We start from the raw sequence: 19,284 nt of genomic DNA on the forward strand, positions 1-19,284 counted from the left end.
TTTGTCTTTCCATTTTCTCTCAAGACTCCCAACAGGTCCCCTGGGATCTTCTCTTGCTTCCCTATGACCCCTTGTGTCACCTCCCTCTGCAGTACCTCAACCCAGTGTGGTGGATCACAAAACTAACTCTGATTCTTGACCCTTATCCAGCCCCATGCCTTCTCTGCTCCTGCCTGGGTGGTGGAGAGCTGCTCAAGATCACAGGACCTGGTGGATTGAGGCCAGCACAAGATTGCTGAGACCTTTGCATAGTCCCCAGTGTTGCTCACGGTCCGTCTGTGGGGGCCGGCCAGCTCTGTGTTGTGCTCCCCACGCTAGACGTTGCCAACCTTCCCCCGTCCCCTAAGCCTGCTTCCTACCAACTTGATCCTGCCACCCCGATTCCCAGCCACCTCCTTCCTCTTCTCCGAGGTGAGAGTCAGTTTCCTCACGGGGTGGAGCCTTCTCACTTGCTGGCCTGGCCCCCTTCTGGCCACTTGACAGCTCCTCCTCCCATAATGTGCAGAGGGTTCTTTCTTTTGGGCAAAGCTGTTCTCTCCCCCTGGCCCCTCCTCCTGCCTCCCTCGTCCATAGCGGGCTCTTCCCACTTGGGACTCTCCTGTCTTAACTCTCTCCCTCACCATCAGCTCTTTCCCCATTGGCATCTCAACACACGATCCTGGCTCTTTCGGTAGAAATTCCAGCCGGACCCTCTCTCAACCCTCAGTCCTCTGAAACCTGGGCCCACCGCCACTTCTCTTTACAGTCAGAGTTCTTGAAAGCCTGTCTGCCTTTCTCGTCTATGTGGTGTCCCCACCCTTTCACTTGTCAACCCTCATGATGACATTCATAGTTCCTTCCTTGCCCCAAGAATGTTCTGAGCACGTCCTAGAACTGAAATCATTGCTGGCCTCTGTGTCCAGCCCAGTGGACTCTACTTCTCAGACCTCACATACCTAGAAGCCTCTAAAGGGGAGGCCATTGGCTCTCCACCCCCCAAACATCCTCCTGCCTCCACTTCCCTGACGGTGCCGCCTCCTTGCTTCCCTTTTGTCTCTCTAGATGGTCTTTTCCAGTCTCCTTCCTAACATCTGCTTCCTCTGTCACCTCACTGAAAGGTCAGGGGTAGGGGGCTCTCCAGGCTCCAAGACCGATCAACTGTGGTCTCTTTGGGGAAGCTGATTTTTTTTCAAAGGTGCAACTACTGTTGAGATGACTCCCTACTAGGGTCTAAAACCCAGGTGGCATTCCCGAGGGCCAGGGCTGTGCAACTACCTGTCACCCAGGCTATGCCCCAAAAGAAACTTCTCCCTCCACCCTCTAAATCTGCTCCTGCCCCCTTTATTTCCTGTCTTGGTAAAGACCGTCTTCAACCACCCAACCGGCCCAATCAGCCAACACCTGGGCCCCTTATCGTGAGTGGTAGCTTCTCCTTTACGCCTGCACCCAGCCTCGCCTCTCGCCCTGTCTATTCTATGGAGCTCCTGCTTATCTTCCCGGCTGCTGCTACCTTGCTCCGGACCCCCAGAATCTCTTGCTACAGCCGCCCACCTCCTCTCCCCCAGTGTGGGTTTGTCCACTCTCCATACAGCTGCCGGAACAGAAGTCTCCCCAGGCAGGTGTGCTCATGCCTTTCTCCTGCGTAAAATTCTCCAGGGCTTGGCTTCCCCAACACCCTCAGAAAAAAAGTGCAAACTCCTTAGTGGGGTGTCTAAGGCCCTTTCTAATCATGCCCGGTGGTCCTGAGCATGAGGAGTAGGACTCAGACCTGGGTACAAAACTTGGCAGCATTTGGGCTGTGTGTCTCCAAGGAAGTTACTTAACCTCTATGAGCCTCTGTGTTCTCATGTATATAAAGAGGACAATGTGTCTCCTGGGGTGCGGAGTGTTAAAAGATGTCCTGTCTATGCCACTTTGTTGTTCTGTAGGCTCCTTTGCCTCTAGCACAGTGCCTCGCTTGTTGTAGGCATATAGTGAGTAGGACCCACTGCATATGCTGCCAGCCTGTTCCTTGCTGTCTCTTCCTGTCAGCTTTCGGCTCTTACTCTCTGCTCTAGCCATCCTGAGGGGCCCATCCTCCCCAGGAGCCAACGCCTTTCCCGACCTCCATACCAGCTCACAATTTCTGCAGCTCTGCCCCCACTCCCTGTCCCCATGCACCTCTTTGCAGGACTTACACCTCGTCATTGAGGTGCTTCTTGGGAACCATCTGCTGGAAGTTTCTCCTAAGCACATCAAGCCTGGTTGCTGCTCCTGAGTGTTTCTATGACAGTCTTTCATGCCCCCACAGGGCGCTCACTTCAAGGTCTCACAAGGACCTTTCTCCCCAGTGTTCTTCCCAAGCACAAGGAATCTTGAAGGGGGTGGGGATCATGTCTTATTTATCTTTATATCCCTGGGACTTAGCCCAGTGCCCCTGACATACTAGGCTGTCAGCTGTCAATAGCCATTTGTTGAATGAACTGACCCAAACAGGACATTCTCTCCAGGTGGCTTTCAAACTCTTGCTCTCATTGTTTCTTGTTTATTTTTCTTTTCTCTCGGGAGCAGGGGGTGTCAGCCCATCATCAGATTGTAAGCTCCCTGAGGGCAGGGCCCCTAACAGCAATGTGACCTGTGGAATTTGGGATAGGTGGTTGTCAGGTATTGTACCACCATCTCGTTGCCTAGTTCCTGCAAGAAGGGAAATTGAATGTGAGATGCTGGTCATCATCTACCCTTTGTTGCAATCAAACCCAGTGGCCATGGAGGGTGCTGGGTTAGCTCAGAGGTCCTGTGGATAGTGGAGACCATGGTGGGATGGGGGTTGGGGTAGGAAGTAGAGAAATTTTGGGGAAGGGAGGTGCCAAAAAAAGCCCTAGAGAAAATGTACAGTTTCTCACTCTGGCTGGCCAGGAGGATTGTGGACATTGGCCTCAGGGTCTGTCAAGCAAAGACTGACCTTTCCCACCAGTCTGGATTTAGGTTTGTTTTAAAATCATTTTTCAGGCAGATCAGAGAGTCTCTGAGTGTCACTTCCCATCAGTTTACCTGTGAGCCTGTCTGGCTGGAGGGATCCCCGGGGGATTTCTTTACCTTGCTATCTGGGTTGAGCCTGCTCACCTGCCTCTCTGCCCTGAGGGGCGCTTCCACATCTGTACCTTCTTCTAGGCATTACGGGGTCTTCGCTGCTTTGGATCTCTAGCAGAAGTGGAGATGGATGGCTGGCCTCCCTGTCTGTGGCCCTGCAAGAGGCCAAGCAGTGAAGGAGCCCTCTGATGGCACTCATCAGGTCAGGCTGCTTCCTTCCCAAGTACCAGGCATGGGAGGGAGGGGATAGGGACAGGCCACCAGCCTGGTGCCCCCAGCGTCAGGGATCTGTGCCTGAGTTCTCTTTTTAGACATCTTTCTCCATGTGACAGCTTTCAAAGTTTCATTTCTTCTCATGGCTGAGAAATGGGGTCAGGCTGGATGCTCCACAGTGTTTAGGATCTGGAAGGCAGACCTCACTTGGGTAACTGGTCCTAAGACTAACCTCAATAAACATTGCTCTATCTCCCTTCCCAGCACGGGGGCTTTCAGGGCAGGGATCCAAATGTCTTCTAACCCCACTGGGAGCCAGGCAATTTGAAGGGCTCAGCTCTGGGCCGGGTGGCATCTTGGGTTACACACATCAGCGCTTCTTGCTGGGGAGTCAGGATGTCTGGAAGTGAGGGAGGTTGGAGCCTTTTCTCTGGAGGGCACTCATCCACATAGGGTGCCAGAAGTGTGGGCTCACTGGGTGAGAGGGGGCCCCCAAGGCAGCTGGTCTTAGGCAGAGCATTTCTTTCAAGGAGTCTGATTCTCACGTGAATTAGGTATTGCTGTTGGCAGGGACATAAACAGTGAACCAGGGAAGTGCCCGCGAGCTGGCCTGCATGGGGCACCAGGTCCGTGGTGTACCTAGCTCTTCAAGAGGCATCTACTCCCTGTCTCACCAGCACACTCTTGATCTGACCCCCTCCCCCATCTCCTTTCCGGGGAAGAGTTTTGCTCAACGTTGGGCAGGGAGATCAAGAGATGAGGCGGATTAGATGAACCCTTGCAAAAATGACTTGGCTTCTTGAGCAGAGCCCTCTGTGGGCTGGGCTAGAGCAGAACAGTTAGCTGAGGGCTGCCTGCCCTGGGAGCACGGACTGCAGCCCCTTGTATTCTTTGTCTTTTCTACCCAGCAAAACACTTGTAGCTGTTTGTGGGTTCTGCGTGTGAACGTTCAAGCATTCAGCAGGGCTATGAGCTAATAGGGACTGGGGTATGTATCCGGATGATGACGGGAGGAGGACTTCTCAAAAGCTGGTCCCTCAAGGCCTGAGCCTTGGAGAGACGATGGTCAGAACTTTAGCCTGAAACGCTTTGGGAATAGCCTGGAACAAGACTATAGTTGAGAACTGATTTTCCTCATAGTCATACTGGAAGTGAGGAGAGGGGTAAAGAAGGAGTGGTCCTGAGGACCGTGGGGTCCTCAGACTGGTCCTCTAAAACTGCGGTTTACAAAGCTTCCTAGTTCGAAACTTAGTTTTAGAAGTCCATTTCCTCTTGTTTTTTTTTTTTTTTTTTTTTTTTTTTGAAAGACAGTGAAATTAAAAACGTCAGAGGGAGAGCCTGGAACTGAGATGTGTTCATTCATTCATTCATTCATTCACTCATTTATTTAAATAGTCTGTATAAGCACTTTTTCTGTGCTCACCACTTGGCTGGACATCAAAAGAGAAAGGAGACAGAAGGCATGGCTCCATCCTCTGGAGTTTATGGTTGGGAAATCAAGAGACCTGGCTATGAAATGACCAAGCACACCTGCAGCGTGGAAGTGGGGAGGTGGCTAGAGCTTGCTTTCTGTATCTTGGTTTGAACATGGGGTGCCCCATGTGCCTGGATTTTCCTGCAGTGGACTCTCTAATTGCCTTCAAGTTCTGAAACGTCTTATTTAAAACTTCTGAGGAAGGCCTTTGAAAAGATACTCCCCTTTACCTTAGAAAACAGAATTCACGGACACGATTTCATCTCTTTTGGATGGTTTGGTCCTAATCCAACCCTTCCCTCCGTGTTCGATTTTTTCGAGTTGTTGGTGATTATTTCCTTTGAAAGCACTGGCATTCATTTCTCACTGTGTAAGTTTCTCCCTGGTATGGTACCAATAAGATGAGAGAACTGCTTTTGTTTAATTAACAAGTTTATATCCAGCTCCTGGTTACTAAGCTTTGGTTTGGTGGTTGAGTGCTGCATGAATATTGTGGCAACTGGTCTCCTTCCCTTCCTGAGAGAGTATTTCTTCCTTTCTCTTAAGGTGTGTTCCATATAAGCAGAATCACTGGGCATAACTTTGGGGTAAGGTAGGTCAAAATTCTATAAGACGAGGTGTCAAAATGATTGGCACTGTCTAGAATGTTGTGGGAGGGTAAGGAAGTGGAAAAAGCCCCCATGATCTGGGAGGCCCCAGGGAAAGCTTTATGGAAATGAAACTTAACTGGACCTTGGGGACAGAACAGAGCCTGGGTGAGTTGAGAGAGGAAGCAGTTGCATTATTTAGAAAGGGATAAATTGAACTCTTCAGTGGAATCAGGTGACGTCTTCAGGAGATAGATGCATATATCATCTATATTATCCATCCTACCAGCCCATGCAAGGATTTATTTTGTAGACCTTAGCTTGGGCTCCTCCACATTCTGCAGAAAGCCACAGTACATTTGCTGGTTATGATTGCTTCTTGGATGGTGAGGGTGAATGGCATGGCAGAAGAGAAACTTGCACCCTGGCTTTTACTCAGATGACATGAAAGGAGACAGTATGCCAAGCTTCAGAGGTGGAGGGCAAAGACTGGTTTCATCTCCTTCATGTGCTGGCAAAGGCCCATTCCCGTCCCCTAGAATTCAGACTTTCCTAACACCAGGGAAGAGAGACAAAGTCAGATTTAAAATCCACAATTGGATGTTGGTTCATGGGGACGTCTATTATTAATAAAAAATATTAGGGTTCTTTCCCAAGTTATCAAACCTGGGAACTCTGGAACCGTAGAGTGGGCCAAGGACAAGCTGTCCACTTGGGGCCTAAGATCCTACCAAGTTCGATATCCACTTGAAATGGTGGAGGAGGCATGTTGAAAATTAGCTGCTGAGTCAGTGATTCAACCATAATGTTGTTCAAATGTGAACATGTTCAAATAAAAGTCAAAAGAGAAGTTAAATTCATTCCTGCAACCAGCAACTACTTCAGAACATGTCTTTTGGCTCAAGATGAGGGATTAAGCAAAACTAGCAATCTCACTCATCCTAGGAATGGCAGATGTATACTTTTAAGATATAAACAGTGCTAGAAAATAAAGGTGTCCTTGATGCCTGAAAGATAAAACATAGGTAAAATAAGACTGATGAAGGAAACAGTGCTCCAAATGCTCCTGTAGAAGGACCACTGAAAAATGTGTTCTGGGCCTGTAAGTGACAGGTGTGTGGAAGAAGGGAGCCCAGAGTGTGGGATAGACAAATGGTTTGGGTTACCAGGAAGATCAGGCAGGCAAGTGAATTCCCCTATAACTCTGTTTGATCCTTTGGGTCAGGCCATGGACAATAGAAATTTCTTGGAAACTTGGGTCACAGGAACAGAACACTGCTCCAGGTAGCCCAACACAACCCAAGAGAAAGATTTCCCTTTTACAAAACAAACTGTTTCACTCTACCAACAGTAGGTGCCTTCCTTTGCTTATATTGGACAGGCTGTAGTAAAGTCTGCCTATAGTACATTCTACTCTCCCCGCCAACAATCCTCGACCTCCCACCATTGCCAGGTTAACAGTGATTTCCCAATACAAAAATGAGCCTGCATCCAGGAGTCACCAAAATTGTATGGAGACCATTACTCAAAAAAGGAATTACTGATTTCAGTAAACAAGAATTCACACAGAAGGAAATATCAATTGTGTAAGTGGAATAGGACTCAGTATGCTTATCAGACCCATAAAAAGTCCTTTGGAGTTAAACCTTTACTATGAAAATTTAAAATTAACAGATGGTTTGGGTTAATAGAGTGAACCAAAGGGCAAATTGGTGAAATGAGAGACAAAACAGGAATTCTCTTTGAGCACATGGTCTAAAAGACCATGAGATAGAATTATGGAAGAGGAAAGTTGAGATGTGGAGAACATATCCATAGATTTCTGAACCCATCCACAAGCAGTTTCAAAGAAATGAGACAAAAATCCCAATATTAAATAACATGACCCAAGTGCCAAGTAGGATGAGTGAGAAAATGCCTATAACAAGTTAGACTGCAATACTAAAGATGAGAAAACGATTAAAAACAAAATTCCCAGATAGAAAGTGAGGGGTTGTGTAAAAAGGAAAAAGGAAAAGAATGACGACTGACTTCTCACTGACAATACTAGATGCAAAAAAGCAATGGAGCTGTCTGCACAATGGAAGCCATTCAAATGCATAGATGAGAAAGGAGTCATTTTAGATGTCATAAACTCAGAGTTCACTATCCACTGGCTCCCACTAAGAAAATTACCAGGGGTCACAAAAAGCAAAATAAAAGCAGCAGGCTCAGGAATTTACTCTTTGAGTTAAGGCAGAAGTGTTGCACACACTTCTGCCTTAACTCATCAAACTCTGTAAAAAAAAAAAAAGCAAGGCAGTCTATCTCAATTGGTTCACTGTTGAAGAAGAGTGAACTGCTCTGTCACCTCCCCAAGATAAATGGCAGGTACCCATAGTGAAGAGCTCTTAATCTTGAGCTGCCCTTGTGGGTTCATTATATTAAAGTGTGGAATGAGCATGGCGTGTTGACACTGAGTCCTGACTTTTCCCTTTGGCATTTAAAATGGGATGGCTACCTGACTGGGCGTGCCACTATTAGATTTTTCTGTCCCTTGAATTCTCAAATTTATCTTATCATAAGATAAGACTGGGCTCTGAGATAAGACTGAGGGCAATTATCCCTCTCCCCAGAGCTGATGTTCTGGTTTGCAGTGAACTTATCTCTGTGGATTTTTTTTTTTTTTTAAATTGGAAGCTGGACAATGGCAGACTTCAACTGCTCTGAACAAGAGGTATACGCCCTGCTGAGCAGAGGGGGAGCATGACCTGGGGCTTCTGGGAACTCTGCCCACTGGCCTAGCATCTTGGGAAAGTGCCAGCCCTGTTGGATGGAGGGGGAATACCCGTCAGGAAGAGGCCCTGACAGTCTTGGGAAGTTATTGTAGGAGGCTGTGGAAGCCCGTGGAGGAATTGCATGGACAAAGCTCTGCTTTGGTGAACCTCGTGGGTAGAAATGAGAGTGAGAGGTGGTTTATGGAGGCGCCTCAGGGTGTCAGAGTCTAAGTCAGGGTACAGTGGGTTCTGCCTGGATCCCTAGACAGGCTCCTCACAGAGGAGGATTTGGAAGCTTTTTAAAAATTCATGTGATTAAAGTAATTCTTACCCCTCAAATTTCTCTCTTCTTCCTACTCTCATGTTTGGGAAAACCAAGTGGGGCTAATGTTCCCCACATGAGTGTGCACCTCCTTGGTAGCTTCTCCAGTTCTTAGCCATCCTGGTCCTTGTGAGACAGATCTTTGTGGGTCCTCTTTTTACCTAGTCAGGCACATGTCCCTTGGCTTGTCCCTGGTTCTCCAGGTTAGAAGACCAGATACCATGCCTAATTATGTTCCAAGGTGCCCCACGAACTTGGCTAATATTTTTTTCAGTCTTTTGATTATGATCATTGACTGTGTAATCAAGAAGGGGGCCCTCAAAGCCATGATATCCTGTCCCCTGGCTTTTAGGCAGGACCAAGTTTAAAGCAGTTTCCTCAGATAACCATCTTCTTGACTTGGCTATAAAAAGTTAAAATATCCCCCGAGAATCAGCTACTACAGTGTCTCTTGGAAACACTCTTGCATTTCTTGCAGCTGGGCAAGAAAGGTTATGCTACTCCCCTGCAACCCACTCTGAGGGAAAGGACCATCATGAGGGTTCTCTATATGCCCTTGGAAGACCACTGAATGCACCTACGTGGCTTCACTCCATCTTTGCTCATAAATAAGGCAGCCTCTTGATTCTGGAACCTGCTGTAGAATTTTTGTTACACATTGGTGTTGGATTTGGCCCTCACATTTTTATTCATGCTTCAGACACTATATGTCCATTGGGAAGCCTCTCAGAACAGGATTTCCTCTGGAATGATGAAGTGGCTGCAGGGTGAGGAGTGTGAAAGGGCAGGCTGGGACAGGAACAGATCATTGTTTAGGGCCACCTTGCAAAACAGATCCTGAGAAGTACCAGCCCACAGATACGTCCCCTGACCCCCGGGCATGCTTCTCCCACCTGCATGGAGAATGGACCAACCCCAGTGGCCATGTTTCTCCATAAATCTCCAGCTAGAGAGGACTTTTCTGCAAACCTGGCTTGAATGAAATATTTAAAGACAGATGATTTCTGCCATAAGCACTTGAGTTCCTTAAGGGGGAGGAAGTGGTATTAAAAGCTTGTCTTTTTTTCTTTCTTTCATCAAAGAAAACTGACTTTGAAGATAGGTAGGTAGGGTTGGATACTCTTGAAGCCTAAGACTCTGAGCTCTCAGTGCACAAGCTTTCCTAATACTCTTTCCTTCTTTCTTTTGCTTGCTTGAAGAGTTAGGACAGTCAGTTTCTTGACTCTGAATGCCAGCTGCAAGGTTCACAATAATAGAATGGAAGATTTGAATGTGACCCACAAAAATTCAGTTTCCCCAAATACCTCATGTTGCAGAGGAAAAAATGAAACCCAGGAAAACAGAGGACACTGAGGAGAGAAATAGACCTTAGCCAACCCCCTGCCTCAATTTCTCAGGGGTCTCTATCTTGACTTCCCACCATTCTGGGACTTTTGGTGACATGGGAGAACCTGGACTATAATTTCACATTCTCTTGACTTTGGTTCAGTGATTTCTTTTTTCTTTCGTTCTATAACTCCAAGCTTCCTCTGAAGCCCGTAGGCCTAATTATGTACCAGGGTAGTGTGACTTTAAAGAGTGCAAGGTGAACTTAACCCTCCAAGATCCTATAACTGATGCTTGACCTTCCACCATTAGAGATTCATTTCTTTTGTAACTGGGAGGTTGGACCGCCTGTTCCAGAGTTTCCTCCTGAGATACAGATCCACCAAGAGTTGATGGCTAATACTCTGGAAGACCTTTTCTCCAAGACAGCTGATACCCAACAGGGTGATGGTGGGATGGAGGAGGAGCCAGGCCAGGACCCAGAGATCTGGGAACACATTGAAAAAGGAGGATCGATTTGGTGACATTCAATAAATGTCCCTACAGGCCAGACTAGATTTACAAGGCAGAACATAACCCAGAGGCATTGATGGGACATTCCCTTCACAAGGCCTGAGTAAGTGTTCCCAGTCAGAAGGACAATATGCCCAAGCACATGTGCCACCAGAGGACACCCAGCCCAGTGTTTTCTGCTAACAGGCATGGAGACTCAGGAAGAGACAGTCCCCTGTGAAGTTTTGTTTTCATGAATGGGCTGTTCTGGGCAATTTTTGTCTATGGCTGAAGAAGGCGGGTCCTTTGTATCTAGCCCAACACTGGGGTTTGTGCCCTCTCAGAGAAATGGAAGGGTTGGGGTCAGTAACAGAATGACTATTTCCCCAAGAGACTCGACAGGACTCTGAACATAGGAGAGTGTGCTAGAGGCTTATAGGACCTCACCATCCTCTGCACAAGATCCAGCACCCCTGGCAGAACCCCTCTGTGTCCTCCGTGATAATGAGGGACATTATCCACGTGGACAGCATCAAGGCAACCTCAAGTTTATTGGATATTACTAAGGAGAGCCAAAGACAAAGAGTACGACATAATGTGAGTATATATACTGTGGTCCGAAAGGTCTTCTAGAAACCCTTGGGGAGGGTCTTTACATGTAGGGATGGTAAAGGATTGTCTGTCACAAACATGGGTCAAGAAGAGGAACCTCAGATCATTCAATCCCTGCCTGAGATGCTGACAGACAAAAACGGTCCACATAGCTCATGGCCCAATCTCTTTTGCTTCTTACCCACTGAAATTTAGGTTCTGAGTCTACAGGACTGGAAAGTTTCTTCCAAACTCCATCTGGGAAAAGGCAGTGACAAGAGTGGTTTCAGGGACTCCAATATCCAACCAGGAGAAGGAAGGGAGTATCCCACTCTTCCTCTTAACTGACTCAAAATAAGAGGGGTCAGAAGGAAGAGGGCAAGACTCACTCAGAGCCTTCCAGGCAGAAAGCGTGACTTGACCTTTCCAGGGCCTGGTTTCTGGGCCAGGAAGAAAAGCTAATGATATCTGGTTAATCTCAATGTAGCATAGACGATCCTGCAAAGGGCGACAATAGATTAGTCAGAAGAAGGAGGAGGAAGAGAAGGAGGAAGAGGAGGAGAAGGAGTACAGAGAGAGAGAAATGGAGAGAGGGAGGAAAAAAGAAAAAGAAAAGATCATCTTTGCAGGCTGGAAAAGAGGGCATTCATGCAGGGTTGTCCTGATGTTATTATCCCCCTTCTTCCTCCACCATTCACTGTAAAAGTGCTGGATCGATCCTTCCTTCCTTCCTTCCTTCCTTCCTTCCTTCCTTCCTTCCTGTGATTAATCCAATATTTGCTCAGGATGCATTAACCAATTCCTGATGTGGTTGGATGGCAGATTTGGGCCTGTATAAGCTGAATTTTCCAGAAGATTAAAAAAAAAAGCAATGTCTTCCATATCTGCAAATACATTATGCAACCCAGAGTTATACCACTGAGAGAAGTCACTAAAGCAGATGTGACAGGTAGAACTGCAGCAAGAATACAGATTGATAGGTGCCACTTAGGTGAAGCTGCTTGTCTAGATCCATTGCCAGGTTGACAGACACTCTGGCTTCTGGGGGTGGGGTGAACTTTTTCTGTGCCTGAGAGAGTCTTAACAGCAGGCGCAATTCTGCCGAGTTAAGTCCATCACTTCCAGCAACAATGCCACGTGTCATAGCTCTCATTTACTGGAGTCTATCAAGGAGCTGGGTTCTGGGTTTGGCACTTTACAACAACCTGAAATGGCTGTTTAACCAGGCCTACCTCTTATTGCAGATGGGCATTTGAGGGCTCAAGGAAAATAAATGATGTGCTCAAGGTCACAGGATTGGTTAAATATCAGAGTTCAGATGTAAAGCTAGGTCTGCCTGGTTCCTGTCCACTTGGTGGCATTAGGAAGACATGAGTGTGACCTGGTTCTTGAATCCAAATTCTTGAGCCTTTCTGAGCCAATGTTCCTAATCTATAAAATGGGAATAAGAATGCCACCAACCTCTGAGGCTGGTGTGAGGACTCAGTGGGGGTAGTGCGTGGGACATTTAGCACAGTGTCTGGTTTGTAGGGGGTTCTTTGTGTGCAGTCATTATTCTGATGCCACCAGGATCTCTCTGCCTCCAGTGAGGCCCTGGGTGGGAAGAACCCTGGCCTCCTAGGAGACGGCTTCTAGATTTGCCTGCAGTATTACCATCCCAGAAGAGGGAAGTCCTTGCCTCCGGAAGCCACAGTTGCACTCACATTAAGTGGTAACCTGGTAGATCCAAGAAACAGAAACCACTCTTTTGCTGTGTGATCTTAAAAATGTCACCTAATCATTGTGTAGTTTTTCCCATAGAATAAATCAAGCCATTCCTAACCCCCCACCTTATGTATACTTTTGGTTGAGAGTTATGTGAGGATCATAATTGGTTTTTGTTTCCCCACAGGTGTATTAAGCCGCATGGTGAACTGCTTCTGGAGGGAACACCACCCTGGCCAGCTTCTCCAGCAGCTTGCTGGCGGCCTTGGGGGCATCGCTGTGGCCCCCATTATGTACTCCTGAGCAACACACAAATTTGAATACATTCTGAAGTCACGAATCACTGGACAGGTAAAAATTCTATTTGTATGGATGTAGCTGATACATGAGTCAAAGAGAAGTGAGTTTTTGGATAATTGGCTGATTTGTGTTATTCATGCAAATATTGACACAGATTATTGGAGCTGATGAGATTATGCTGACTTTCAGCCCAGTAGCCTGAGCTGTCGAAAAAAATGCATTGGTTTCCCCTTGAGATCTGCTTCTGGGGAGAAAGGGAGAAATCAAATGATGACTATCTCTAATGGCTGTTTGCTTACTGTCTTTGAGGCTGCTAGAGACAAACAGGATTAAAAAACACGCGAGCGGGCGCGCGCACACACACACACACACACACACACACACACACACACGCCAAACAGAACAAAACTCCTTTGACCTCTGGAAAGACCAGACAAGAACACTGTAACCGGCATCTCCTGGAGACCTCCTTTGCAAGCCTCTGACCTGAAGGGGACGGGACCGTGCTTTCATTTATTCTTCCAAGCAGGAGGAGGGAACTCTGTCCTTTGAGTCTTTGTTTTGGCGACGTGAGTGTGGTCGGAATCATAATTCACACCACATACAAAATGATAAAACAGAAAGGGGTTGAGGGTCTTGCCTCAGACAAACCCCTTCTTTTCAAGATGGAGGAGGGATATGGGCCCAGAGAGGTGAGGTGACTTTTCTAAGCCCATCCAGCATTTCAATGACAGAATTGAAACTAGCACATCTGATGTTAACCTGATCCATCCTGAGGTCATATTCTTCCTCCAATGTCAATTTCATGTGAGCTTAGATAAAAGAGATTCCGGGAAGGAAATTTAGCTGTCTTAGGACCTTAGGACACTATGCCCCAGGAACTGTGCTAGATGCCTCAGTTTGATGGCTCCTTTTGTCTTTACAACCCTCTGCCAGTGAAACACCTCTAAGCCATTTGCACATAGAGAGATTGACCACACACTCTTTCTTGCTCTGCTAAATATCTCCTTCCTCTTACCTTCTTCCTCTCTTGGCCTCCTTCACTCTTTGAACCACCCTTGGATAGACTCACACGGGAGATTGTAAGTGATAAGTTTTCCTTGAGTTGAGGGCAACAGGTGGATCAGCTCTGATATGCAACTCTGAATACAGAAAGTATTATTTTCAAGGGAGTTGAACAAAGCTCTTCTAGGAATAGAGAGTGTGATCTCCTGGTTGCAGGTTTCTATTACATAACATGCTGCTACCCACCCAGGCTCTCCTTCAGCACAGCCTTCCAGAAGACAAAGGAACTGAGGGTTTCCACTTGGCCCTCAGTATTTTTTGTGCCAATTAAAAAAACAAAAAACACCTCTTTATTGCTTTTCAGATCACAATACCTCTTGGTATCACCAAATTCATTCCCTGGTATCCAGCATTTGGAAGTGACCTGTTCTCTGTAAAGACCTCCAGCAAAATACACCCCGTATCTCAGTGTCTCGTCTCAAGAACCTCTGTTTTCGCATTTGAAGGCTGATGGGTGTCAAAATTCCTGTTCAACGGGATTGTGTCCTTTATTTCGTGGATCTTCCAGGACATTGAAAGCAGCAGATGTTTTTGCACTTGACATTGGGATAGGAAAAGGAAGGAAGATTAGGTTTGTGCCTTTCAAGTATTCTAGTTCTGGGCCTGAAATGTCACTTTGATAAGGAATTGACAATATGTATCAAAATGATTCCACTTTTGGGAAACTATCAGTGGAAATAAAAGCTCCATTCACAGGTATGTGTATAAGAACATTTATTATTCAGTTGTATTTAGTATCACTTAGAAAAAATAGGAAACTATGAACAACTTTGAAGTTCATTAATGAGGGATTTTAAAATGTGTGGTTTATCCATATAGTGAGGAATTATATAACTTTTTAAAAATGACTTGGATCTACTTGTAATTACCTGGAAGGAAGCTTATACTGCATTGTTTATTGAAGAAAGCAAGTTTCTGAGTAATGTATATAGCATGTTTCTATTTCTATGTAACATATACCAACTGCACACAGAGGTAAAATTTTTCATATATATTTGCATGAGCAAACAGCAAAAGAACACGCAGCAAAATGTTAACATTATTTTAAGAGTTAAGAGAGTTTTTTTGGGTAGTATTGGGGATTGAACTCAGGGGCACTCAACCACTGTGCCATATCCCCAGACTATTTTATTTAGACACGGGGTCTCACTGAGTTGCCTCGTACCTCGATTTTGCTGAATCTGGCTTTGAGATTTTGATCCTCCTGCCTCAGCCTCTGGAGCCTTTAGGATTATGTGCATCACTGCACACAGCAGAAAGGGTTTTAATTTAATTTTAAATTAAAAAAAAACCTAAAAAAAGGTTTAAATTTAAAATAAAATCCTCTGGGAGGAAGAGAAGAGACCAGGTGGTTAAATGCTCTGGAAAGGAAACAGATGGCATCAATCACAACTTTGTTTTGTTTGGCCACCTCTGCTTATTGTGCATTTTCAGGTGAGGTTACCTCTGAAAGACCAAAGATCTGCCCCAAACTGAATATGCATTATGACCCAAGTGATACCAGCACATTGTGCATTTGGAGAGTTGAGACCACCACAAAACTTCTCATGTGTAAAAGTTCCAGAGGCACCCAAGAACTTTGGTGCTTTGATTAAATAATGCACCCCAAGCCATAGTTGAAGGGAGCTTACCATGCTCTGGTGCAGGCCCTAGAGTCTCCAGAGTTCATGTCACAAAATAATTCTTGCAGGGCCTACATGACCATAAGCCACTGATTTGACCTTTAAGAACCAATAATAAGACCCTTGATAATAGAAGACTATTACAGTACAGATAGTTTGCCATTTGACCAACTCTTCCCAGAAGACAAGTGTCACCAGGGAAGAGATGCATCTTTTTTATCTTTTGAGTCCAGATTGCTGAGCACATGCGTGGCCCATAGTCATAGCTATGTAAGGAATCATAGAAACAAATATGTATGGAGATATTGCACTGGGTAGACTGACTAACTTCCAGCTGGCTTTGATTCGAGAGAGATTTTTCCATAAAGAGGCAAACCTTTATGAAATATTTGAAAAGGAGGATAGGAGTGTACAACCCCCACCAAGTAGGAAAATTGAATTCTGTTGTGACAGCATTTTAGAATATTTTAGTACCTTTAGGGATCTGCTACTGTATTCCTCTTCCCCCTTCTCCAAAGATGTTTGGGTGCAATCATAGGCCATTGAGAAAAATGGATGCTTTTTTGGGTCCTTCTCACCCTGAGCCAAAGGTAGGAAGCTAAAGCATTTGACTTTTCAGAAGCATAGAACACCAAGGATTACCCTATGGGTACAGAACTAACAAAATGTCTTCCAAATATTATTAAATAAACAAACTGAATAGTGTCATATGCAGCACAAAGCCACAATGAATTGATTTAATCAGACATTATCAGAGCAAGGAAGAAATAACATTCTGGTTTTAATGGCAAAAAAAAAAAAAAAGGAGAGAGAAAAAGAAAAATAAACTTAAATTGCTTTGCAGGCACTGGTGGTACTCTTGCAAATTGAATTTTGGAATATAGTTTAAGAAACATTGGGCCTTGGGTTAGGGAGAAATAGGGCTGCAGATGCTTTTGTGCAGGAGAACTACCCAGGTGTGGGGCTGCCTGAAAGCTTAGCCAGGTAGCTGGCTGCTGCAGCCTTGGCGAGGCTCCCATCTGGCCTGGAAGAAACTCAGCACACTGCTGGGTTAGCTGCCATGAGGTGTGATGGATAGCAGCTCTGGCCTGATTCTTGAGGAGGCATGGATTCGCTGCAGTGTGCCGTGGCCATATGTGAGCCCTTGCCACGTGTGAGGAGAGGGAGAAGGAAACCACATGACATGTCTTATATATCTCCCCTTGTTGCAGCAACCACTTTGGAACAGGACCCAGAGACTGCGCCTTCCCAGGCAGCCTGGTCTGCATCCTGACTCTGGGTTACTGGATTTGGGACGACAACAAAGGAAGTTGGTTGACCCCTAGAGTTGAGCTTTTACAGTCTTCATCTTCTAGAGGTCCCAGCACAGGCTTAGTTAGAGGTGAGAGAAATATGGGGTATCCAGCCCTGGGCAGGTAGTACCCCAGAGGCCTTGCTTTGCCAAATAGCTAGTCCAGTGGAATCCTTCCAGTGACAGGAAGCACTTCCTCTATGGTGTCTTACAGAGCTGGATACCTTTTCCAGTTCCAGTTCTCCCCAAGAACCTCATTCCAGCCTTTGCAGACCAGATCAACCATCAGTGCAATGTGGCTCTACTTCACGGCTCTCAGGAACCTGCATTTGAGACAGACCTTTCCACAGTGTGTGGTTTCTGGTGGTTTTGGAGAGCACCTTTTGTACTGTAGAGACCGTCTTCCTCTAGAGTTCATTTTATCTTCAAATATACTTAACCACTTGTCCTCAACCAGGACTGTCCATTAGAATTAGGGTCTTTAAAAAACCTTGATATGCAGACCTCACTAAATTAGTCATGGGGGAGGCACCAAAGCATTTTTTTTTTTTCCTTAAAGCTCCCTAGAGGATTCTGCTATGCAGCCAAGGTTGAGAACAACTGTCTTGTCCCATGAACTTGGTTAACTTCTTGGAAGTCATGCTATGGGGCTATGGGAAACAGGCATCCTGGATGCGGATTCTGATTTTCTATCCTATGGGCAATTCATTCTCTCTCTCTCTCTCTCTCTCATCTGTTTTATGGGAATAATGATAGTATCTGAAAAAGTTGTTGAAAGGACTACAGAAAAACCCAGATAAATCTGGAAGAGTCCATGGCATGTAGTAAATGCTCTTCAAAGTTTAACTTATGAGCCAAGACAAAGCTTAGTGAATGTTAACAAAATATTTGTGCTCTTACCATTAGAGGAGTGTTGTTCTAAGCATTTTGCTTTATTGGAGGGCTACTGTATGAAAAATGCCACAAGCAAAATGTACCTCAAGTTTTATTGTTCCACAATATCCATTTAACTCATACCCTGGTGAACTCTCTGTACCCCTTTATCATCTCATAGGTTTTCTTATCAAAATATCTTCAAAAGTTCTGTATTTTTCAAAGCAGTTGAGGTAACTAAATTAAGAACTCATTAATAGTTCCTGTCTTTTGTTGCCTTGTGTCAAGCCTAGGGTCCATTCCTGAGCTAGGTATATGAGAATACTGAGTTAAGTTAGTTCTGTGTGGAATGATTCCACTAATTAAATTAATAAAAGAATTAAAGTAATAAAAGAATGATAGCTATTGATGCAAAAGAGATGAAGAAAGACTAGGATCATATAAATGGTAGGGATGGTGAGAAAACGCTCCATAAAATTCCTACTATGTGCAGGCATTTTTTATGCATCATGGATTTTCACAGCTCTAGGAGGAGGTAGGTGTTTCAGGTAATCTCTTGTTGTATAACAAATCACCACAGACTCAGTCTCTTAAAGTAATCATGATTTGGCTTGTGAATTTGTAATGAGATGGCTGCATGCAGTGTTCCAAGGTTGCTCAGCAGGGGGGCTGGAGGATCCATTCCTGAGAGAGTTCATTCACGTCTCCTTGGAGGCACTGTGGAACCACTCTCCTGGCCTGGGATCCTTACTCAAGGACCCATAAAAATCTCACCATGAAAATACAGCTCTCCGTCTCAGCCTCTCCACTCCCCATTCCAAGGGGAGCCCTGTCTGTGCTTGGGGAGAAGCCAAGCCAAGCAAAAGATTTCAACAGAGAACGGAGGAAACACACCCACTGAGGTTCTCATAGCAACATAATCACGCACAGGCAGCAGCCTATTTCGGTGGGAGCTTGTTTCAGCTCCCCACCTCCCTGGTTAGTCACAGAATGGATGCACAAGCAGAAGGAGTGTGGGGTGGGGGCAGAGTGTTGAACTGAAAGTCGGGAGGCTGGAGAGCTGGTCTCAGATGCTGGGTCCTCTTGCTGAAGGACCAGACAAAGTCCTCCTCTCTCTGATCTCAGGACCCTTATCTGTCACTGGACCAATGAGCAGTGGGGATCCTTCCTTTTAGGATTTTCTTTGATTTTACAAGTATTGAGATGTTTTTGGTAGGGTGTCTCCCAAGATCTTTAATATCCAAGAAGATGCTTAGAGAAACAGAGGTTAGGGCAAAAGATTTAGACTCACTGTATTTCTTCCCCTACTGCTTCTGCATGATGGCAGAGTGTAGAAGGAAAGAGAATGACCAGGTATGTTGCTAAGAACTCCAATCCAGGTCTGTGGTCTGAGAAAGGAAAAGGTTAAGGAGGTTAAATTCATTCATTTCAATTTACTCTTTCCTACACACACACACACACACACACACACACACACACAGAGTACTCCCATTAACTTCAAGTCTCTCTGTGTGTTCATCCTTCTCATTCTTCATCCTTACTTCTCACCTCCACTTACTGCTTTGTCTTCTCTCTTTGCCTGAGGACCAGGTGTTGCGGGTATCTTTACTGCCCAGCATG

This window comes from Callospermophilus lateralis, chromosome 4 (genome assembly GCF_048772815.1).
Source record: "Callospermophilus lateralis isolate mCalLat2 chromosome 4, mCalLat2.hap1, whole genome shotgun sequence".
Lineage (NCBI taxonomy): Eukaryota > Metazoa > Chordata > Mammalia > Rodentia > Sciuridae > Callospermophilus > Callospermophilus lateralis.